This window comes from Elaeis guineensis, chromosome 13 (assembly GCF_000442705.2).
Source record: "Elaeis guineensis isolate ETL-2024a chromosome 13, EG11, whole genome shotgun sequence".
In the NCBI taxonomy this organism is placed as follows: domain Eukaryota; kingdom Viridiplantae; phylum Streptophyta; class Magnoliopsida; order Arecales; family Arecaceae; genus Elaeis; species Elaeis guineensis.
Window position 1 is genome coordinate 57,253,579 of NC_026005.2, and position 9,200 is coordinate 57,262,778.

Genomic DNA, 9,200 nt, shown 5'->3' on the forward strand with positions numbered 1-9,200 from the left:
CCCTCAGGCATGAGTCGACTCATGAGTCGACCCCTGTGATGGAATTTTTCTACAACGACTAGTTTTTAACCCATTTTAAATGCTCTTAATGCTCATTTAATGCAGTCTAACGGCTCTTTTTCAGCCTAGAATATTTTTCACTATTTCTTAAAGCTATAAAAGGGATAAAAACGTGGAAATCAATAAGGAGAACAAAAGAAGAACAAGAAGAAGAAAAGAGAGAGATTTAGAAAAAGGGATTTCAAGCCAACTTTTCAGCCCTAAGCAAGAGCTCATTCAAAGCTTTCAAGAAGCCTTTAATCCAAGCTCACCAACTCCTCAAGTGCACATTCAAGTCTCCATCCACCTTGAGAAAATCCAAAAAGGATCTTCTTCTCTTGAGTAAAGTATATTTAAAGTTATATTCGCTCATTGAAGGACCTTTCTTTGTGCTATAAATTGTTATACTCAGTTTGAGTGATTGATTTTATTTTGGAAGGGTTCCAAAATAAGGGAAGGTTGATCCGAACCTAGAATCGGAGTGTATTGGGTTGGCTTGTACCTGTGAAACAAGTGATCTAGCTTGAGATAGCTAGAGTCGGAGTTTTCGATGTTTGTATTCGGGTTGAATACAAGATTAGTGGATTAAAATTCTCAAGTAGGAGCTTGGAGAGTGGATGTAGGTGCAAGGTTGGCACCGAACCACTATAAATCCTTATGTTTGGTGTGTGTCTAATTGCTCTTCTTTATCTTTTCATTATTTTCTTGCATTCTTGCTCTTGCTATTAGCCTTGAATTAATTCTACTCACTCTATCTATTTAGCTTTGTCAAATATTTCTCATAAGTCATTAGTTAAGCTTAAAATTTTTAGAAACCCAATTCACCCCCCCTCTTGGGTTGCATAGCTGGGCAACAATCCGAAATCTGTCTGCTACAGAAGTTCGATCGGAGTCTGGTTCCCGTAGAAGTTCGGATGGGGATCATTTGTTGAGGAAGCTCGATCGAAGCCTGCCTGCAATAGAAATCCGAAAGGAATTCATTCACAAGGGAAGCTCGAGTGGAGGCTTACAGTAGAAATCCGACGCGGACTGCTCGTAGTAGAAATTTGAAGTAGACCGCTTGTAGTAGTAGCTCGGAGTAGATCGCTTGTAGCAGAAGCTCGGAGTAGATCGCTTGTAGCAGAAGCTCGGAGTAGATCGCTTGTGGTGGGGGCTCGGAGTTCGGCCCTTGTAAGAATTCGGATGAGGTCTACCTGCAATGGGAGCTCAGGGCTGAAGTTCGGCTCCCGTAGGAGCTCGGACGAAGTCTACCTGCAGTAGGAGTTTAGAAAAGAAGTCCGGCTCCCGTAGGAGCCCGGATGAAACCCAGAAGGCGATCGACCGCTGTAGAAACTTGGATGGAGCCCGTTCGTCGTGGAGATCTGCTGTTGGAAAAGTTCGGCCACTGACGAACTGACGTAGTTCTGGAAGAAATTCGGATTGGAGTCGATCGAATCTTGTCGGAAAAGATCCGGAAGGGGTCCGGAGAATGGTTGACCCTTGTAGGAGATCGGCCGATGGTAGAATCCAGAGAGCACTTGGAGCAGCCTGATGGACAACCGAAGAAGCTTATCGCTGGAGAAGCCCGGGAGATGCGGCAGGAGTTCGTCCGTCGGGGGAACCCGATCGACACTTGTAGAAGAAGCTATGGGAGTTTATCCATCGGCAGAACTTGAGAATATTGCGGAAGCTCGGCCACCGGAGAGGTTCGAAAAGACGTCGCCCAAGGTTGGACGTTGGCAGAGTCCCGGAAGGGTCACTCCTGGTACAAACTTTGGCTGGGGGGGTATTTTATACCCAACAATCATAAATTAATATGTTGCTTATTTCTTTAGTATAAATAAGTATTATAAATTAATAATAGTAATATTTTATCAAAAGATAGTTTAATAAAAATATCATATAAATATCATCATTCCTCTCTTTTATTCTTTCTATACTAAATAGAAGAGAAAAATATTCTCATCCATCCTTCCATATTTTATCAAATGTTGGATGGGAGATCCATCTATCCTCCTCAACTATTTAGACTAAATTATATATTACTTGGTTATTTATATGATTAACATATAAATAAGTTAATTTATAAAATTATTTATTAAATTATATTGAATTAAAATTAAATATTTATATTTTTTATATAATTATAAATTATAAATTTATAAGTTTATATGTCGCTTACTTCTTTAGTATAAATAATATTATAAATGGATAATAATAATATTTTTATCAAAAGATAGTTTAAGAAAAATATCATATAAATATCATTCATCCTCTCTTTTATTCCTGCTATACCAAATAGAAGAAAAAATTATTCTTATCCATTCTTTTATATTTTACTAAATATATAGAGGGTGGATGGATCTTCCATCCATCCTCCTCCTCTGCCCATCCTTCCTCCTCTACCTATTCTTGCTCCAATCCATCCATCACACTAAATAGTGTGTAAATTTTGGTCCTTGTTGCCACTAGGAAGAGGATAAATCTTGGTCCTTGTTGCCATTAGAAAAAGGGTATATCTTGGTCCTTGTTGCCATTGGGAAGCAGCTCAACTCAAGTGACAAGTTGATGGATCACTGGAGATTTCAACTCATCCACTATCTGAATCAAAAAGATCAGTGGTGATCCTAATGCCGAGCACTTGAAACTGCTTTGACTAGTAGTCCAACACTGCCTCCGACCTGAAATAGTAAGAATAAAGAAGTTTATCTGTCGAAGTATGTCTGATGAGAGATCCTCCGATGTCTAAGTTAAATATGACTCTTAAAAAATAGGAGGCGGCCTAAGACAGGTAAAGAGATGATATAAGATAGCCGAAAGAGAACTTACCTATAGAGCCCTCAGGAGTGCAATAAATAGGTGAGGGCTAGAGCCCGCCACTAAGTTGTTCGGGACTACATCAGGATTGTTGATGAATATATAACATCCATGTTTCTCGATCATGGGGATTTGCTTAGCCATCATTTGTGAGGAAATAGTTAGTGATCATAGCTGAGCTATTGTCAATTAAGGAGAGAGTTTGAAATGCAAAGAACTCTCTATATGTCTTCTAGATCAGCCATATGGCAAGCTTTGAATAGCCAGCCTGCAGCTACATAGAGAGCTCCCATTGATCGATTGCCTATTAGTTGAGGTTAGTTCTGAGGTGTATCATGTGCCTTCATTTTTAATACCAAGTTGACTTGATCAACTTGGATAAAGGAAGTAGCTTTTCTCAAGCAAAACCAACTAGCCAAAGTGAGCTATGAAGCCAATCTGTTGGGGCTATCTCGTCAGCTTAAAAGCCTTCTAGAGGTAGCATTAATGATTGCATGATAGCATGTGTCATTCCTAAAATGGTATGATTAGTGGCAAGATTTTTGGGGTGATGATTGGATGCTTTGTTAGTAGCAAACCTAGTGGTGCATCAAAATCAAATGTCCAGTTGACATATGGTAGAGATCATACCAATTGCTCAAATAATCATATCGATTTGAGCCACTCGAGGCTTTGTATAATGTCTATGACTTGGCTTCATTTTCATTTTGAACTTTCTGCAACTAGTCATGTTGAGAGTAGCCGAGGATGAATCAGTGCTCTATTTCTAAAATCCTTTCTTTTCTCTATTCTCGATTGGAGTTTTTCTTTATCATTGTCATCAATGTTTGTTCTTCTATTTTTCTACTGAAATTTTTTTATCTTAACCTTTTGATAGGCCTCCTTGGTTCCTTATCCTGGTTTTTCTTCTTTGTTCTACACTTTCCTGTTTGTCTGAGAGAAGTGATGAGGCATAAGTGGAGAGATCATCAGATGACAAGCCAGTGGCTTGACATTCAGTTGATCAAGCCTTTGGAGGTTGGCAAGGATGCTCATTGGAGACTAGTTTTGCCCCATTTGCTAAGAAAAACATATTAAGGGAGGCCAACCTAGAGGGAATTTGCTCCGGGTAACATATCCCTTAGGACTTTACCTTGGAGTTGCTTGGCTCTTCTGATGGGATAATTTCACTTGGAAAGGATCGACTTGCTCTTTACAAGGAAACTCTAAAGGTGGAGCTGAGCCTTTCCATTTTAGCTCCTTTTTCCAAGCTTCTATATTAGTACCAACTCATCCTAACCCAACTCATTCCTAATGCCTGGAGGATCATAGTTGGGTTTTTCTCTTTTGTTATTCTTCATGATCTTTCCCTTTCACTGAGGTTTTTTGAGCTTTCATCCAGTTGAAATTCTCAGAAGAAGGGTTGGTGGTGCCTTTCTAGATGGAAAGGTTGCCACCTTCTTCTATCTGGTCCTTCTTCTACTCATGGTTGGAAGGACTAATTACTTTTTGTATCCTTAGAAAGGGGTTAGACCTTTCCATCATGATACTCCATGCCAAGGAAGAGAGCAAAGAATCTATTCTTTATCCTGTTCGACGAGGAGTATGACAGTCAATACCCTTCATGCTATGCAAGCACCATCCATAACTGAACAGCTTTCCATGGGTGCCTTGGTGAATGCTAGCCTTAGTCCAGGATACTCCCCACAAGGACACTACCCTTCTTGGTTTGATTGAATTTAAATTCTTCCAAGTATCGATGCTCGACTTTTGCTAATATGTTTGTTTTTTGTTTAGTTTTTAGTAGGGATGAAGTTCAACCTCAACAAGCTTATGTCTGAGGCTACCAAGGATACTCCCCACAAGAGAAAGCTCAATTAAAGTGAGTCTGGCCCTTCAAGGTAGAAGAATGCAAAGGCACCTCTTGCTCTCATTGTCCTTGATGCCGAGCTTCTCATGGCCCCAAGCTTGGCAAGTGATGCTTGAGCAAAGGGTTGATCCGATGAGGTGGGATCACTTGAGGTGAAGTTGATCACCTCAGTCACTACTCATCCACCTACTTTGGAGGATCCTCCAAGAGTAGTTCTTGAAAGGGCTCTCAAGGAAGCACTGGCTGCTATGTTCGTGGGTCACAAAGATTCGACATTGAATCTTTCAATCACTACTGAGCTTCCTCTGACACTAGTAGCTATAGATGAAGCTGCTTCTACTCTCGAGCTAGTTCTTGCATCGGCACATATAATAACTCCTGCCATAGAGGTCCTAGGAGTGTCTACCTCCCAACTACCCTCATCTTCTTCTTAGGGGGCCAAGCTAGACATCTTCTAGCTAGCATGGTTGATCAAGGCCATCTACTTGGTCATTGATTCCCCCAATCTCTCTAGCAAGTTGGCCAGAGGATTGATGCTTCTAGAAGATAAGAAGCATTTTTGAGAGACGACGACAGGGGAGCTCATCAACATTGTGTATATTGAGATGGTCAGGATGAGTAGCAAGGTTCTAGAGACATCATTTAATATATCTGATTCCTTCTGTTAACTTCATCATTTTGGTTATAGTGAGCATATGCTGTCTATGCTATTGAGGCCATCCTCACAAAGTGTGAAAGCTGCAAGGCCGAAAGAGAATGATCCTTGGCTGAGTTAGAGCTAGCAACAACTCAGGAGACTAAGTAGTATATCGAGGAGCAAGCCCATCTTGCCTAGGAGAAGAAGCACTACTTTAAGTTTGCACTCACTAAGGTGCAAAGGAGGCTTAACAAGGCCAGGCTAGAGGTGAACAAGATTGTGGATAAGCTTGAGAACGAGAGGAGGCTCAATGAGGCAAGGTTACAAGTGAAGAAGATGGCAGTTTAGCTCGAGAAGGAGATTACTTAGCTCAAGTAGATAGTGGTAGACGTGAGAGACAAAGTTTCCATGGTTGAGAAGAAATTAGCCTGAGTAGAGAGGCAAGCAATCTAAGCTAATGAATGGGTCAGTGGGGCCAAAGAAAGGGTAGTTCGAGCTGAGGGGCAAGCTATTGAATCTTAGAAGAAGGTTCAACAAATGGTCGATGACTTCAAGGGCTTGAAGGACTTCCTCAACTAGATGCTGGTGGTGGCTACAAACTCCTTCAAGAAGGGGTTTGAGGCATACCGAGTGATGGTTGATGAGCTGAGCCATTAAGTGGACCTTAGCTACATCATCCTTAGAACATGCACTATAGTCAAAGAGGAGGGACCTTCCTTCGAAGGGGAAGGAAGAGAAAGAGAAGAGTAGAATATTTTTTCTTTTTGCATCTTGATAGTAAAATGAGCTTGTTTTTGTACCTTCTCTTTTTTGCTCCCATCATTTTGTAATCCTCCTTGAATGACAAAATAGTATGTATCTCAACATATCTTTTGATGCAATGCTTGCACCAGTCCTTATAGTTGCAAGGAAAGCCTTGCAATTTCTCTTCCAGTGACCTATCTTGTCGTAGTAAAAATAGGTACCTTGTCCGAAGACTTTCTTCCCCTTCTTCCTTATGATGATGCCATTTTTAGGGTCAACCTTTTCTTTGAACCCTTTTTGCTTGTTCTTCTTAGAGATCCCATCTACAAGAAGAAGTGGAGTCTTTTCTTTCTTCATGTGGCTCTCAACTATCTTGAACATATTTAACAGCTCAGATAAAAAGTATTCAATTTGTTCATGTGATAGTTTACAACAAACTAAGAGAATGATTCAGAAAGTGATTGCAAGATTAAATCCTGACTCAACTCACCATCCATCATAAAATCTAATTGACCTAATTGAGTGATCAAGTCAATTACTATGGGAACATGATCTTATATGGATGTGTCTTCAGTCATCCTGGCATGAAATAACTATTTGATATCTCATATCTAGCAATTCTACTCTGTTCATCATATAGCTCTTTTAGATTGAGCAGTATGGACTGAGTATCCATGTCTTCATGCTGCCTCTGTAACTCATTACTTATGGAGGCTAATATGATGCATTTGACAGTAAGGCTATCATTTTGCCACATCTTGAATGTGGCTATCTCATCCTTTGTAGCATCCTTCCCTATCGGATCAGGGTCGGGGGCATCGAGGATATAGGATATTTTCTCCTGAGTGAGCATGATTTTTAAATTCCTCAATCAGTCCACATAATTGGTGTTGGTGCAGAATTTTGCCGAAGCCGAAGAAGCTGGAGCTGGGATGACCGCAGCCACCGTCGGGACCTGCAAGGAAAGTCTAAACCACAGTTGGGGGTGCTCCAGCAAGACCCTCCGACGCTCAAGTCAGTACTCTGGTTCAACAGAAGTGGAGTGCTCGAGTAAAAATTTTAGCAGAGTTTCGAGATAGAGTTTTGAGCTTAGAGAAGAACGTATCTGAGGATCCCTTTTTATAGACAGAGATCGTAATTGATTGACAGCAACGTCCGTAACCACCTGGTAGTGGGCCATTCAGAGCCGTGCGGAGTTTGTTACGGAGAGTAGTGACATCAGGGGCCGTTCAGGGTCACATAGAGTTTGTTACGAAGAGTGGAGTGGTGTTCGTTGTTGTGACTTGCTAGGGAGTGGAGCAAGGTAGTGGCCCTTGTCGTGGCTTGTCAGAGAGTTCGAATCTGTCAGTTGAAGCTCGGTTGGGATGTTTGATGGAGTAGAATGGCTCTTTATCTCGTCGATCTAGGAGAAGCTCAGATGTTTCGAGGTTGCTGACGAGTCTATTATTGTCGGATGCCTCGGGCGCTGATGCTACAGGCGGGAGTCATCTGCTGTAGAAGCTCGGATGGAGATTTTCTGTTGGCGAAGTCCGATAGGAGTCCGATTGCTAGAGAAGTTCGTCTGAGATTTGTCTGATGTGGAGGCTCGTCTGAAGATTATCTGTCGGAGAAGTCTAATTTTATGAAGAATCTGGCAGAGGGTCGGCCGGCGATGGACTTCGGATAGCGTTGGAGAGGTTCGGCAGACACCAAAGGTGATCGGCCATCATAGAGACCCAGCTGCTGGAGCCCATCTATTGCAGAAGCTCATCTGAAATCCATCTGCTGTGGAAGTTCGGACGGAGTCCGGTTCTAGCAGAAGGTCGAAAGGAGGCCACTTACTGTAGGAGCCCGGATGAGGATCAGTTGTTGTGGAAGCTCGGAGTAGTGCTCCGGCTGGTGGAGCCTGTCCCGTTGTAGAAGCTCATTCGGAATCCATCCGTTATAGAGAAGCTCGACTGAAGTCTACAGTAGATATCCATAGTAGACCACCTGTAGTGGGAGTTCGGCTCTCGTAGGAGCTTGGTTGGAATCTGGAAGGCGGTCGACCACCATAGAGACTTGGATGGAGTCTGGTTGCTATAGAAATCTCATTGTCGGAGGATCTCGGTTATTGACGAAGTCCGAAAGAAGTTCGGAGTAGGGTCGTCCATGGCCGGAAGAAGTCCAAAAGGAATTCGGAGGATAGTTGATTATTGTAGAAGGTTGGCTGATAGTGAGGCCCAGAGAGCCTTTGGGGTGGCCCGGTAGATGAATGCAGAAGCTCATTGTCAGAGAAGTTCGGACGGTCGAGGGGGTTCAGAGAGACTCCACATAAGGTCGAAAGCCGGAAAAGTCCTGGAAGGGTCGGTCTTTTACAAACTTCGACTGGAGATATTTTATACCCAACACCAGTCCCCCTACTTTCGAGTTCGGATTTCGAATGAAGGAAGTACAAAAAAATTCTCGCAGTCGAAGTTGTCCCTCCTCGATTTTCACACTCGGTGGTTGTCGGATATTTTGGCATTCGGCACGCTGGTACTGGAGCCTTTTCGAAAAAGATTTTTTCTTTTTGGAATTCTCGCTGGAGCACTGCCCTAGGTACGGTGCCATAATGGTTTTACTAGTTGTCGGCCACCTTCAGCTGCTTGCCACGGTGAGTGGGCCACGCGGTGGTTATGGACTGGCCAGAGGAGTCCTGTAGTCATTATTGCACCGGACCCCGTTGCCTATTTAAACCCGCCTCCCCCCTTTAGGGATCTCACTTTGCACAGGAGTTTCTTCGATCCTTCCTTCCTGGCCTTTGGCATCCTTCGAGTCATTCTCATCTCTGCATCCCTCAGACCAGCCTAGGTTAGCCCCAGAACTTTTTCTGCTTCTGCGGCTCTGTTTATAGACTGTGCCGACCTTCCTTCATTGCAGATATGGGCGCGGACGCGACTTGAATGTTAGCCAAGAGTCTCAAAGCCCACAAGAGGGAAGGCACTGTAACCTCTGGGTCGGCGAAGAAGGCAAGGGTAGAAGAGACAGATTCGGCCATATTTCACCTTGATCACTCAGAGCCCGTGTTTATGGAACATCTTCGACTGTGAGTGCTTCTCGGTGTGTGTCATTGTGAGGAAAAATCTGATCTCAAAAAGAAGGTTATGCCTGTCGTCATTGTGAGGCAGTGGAAGC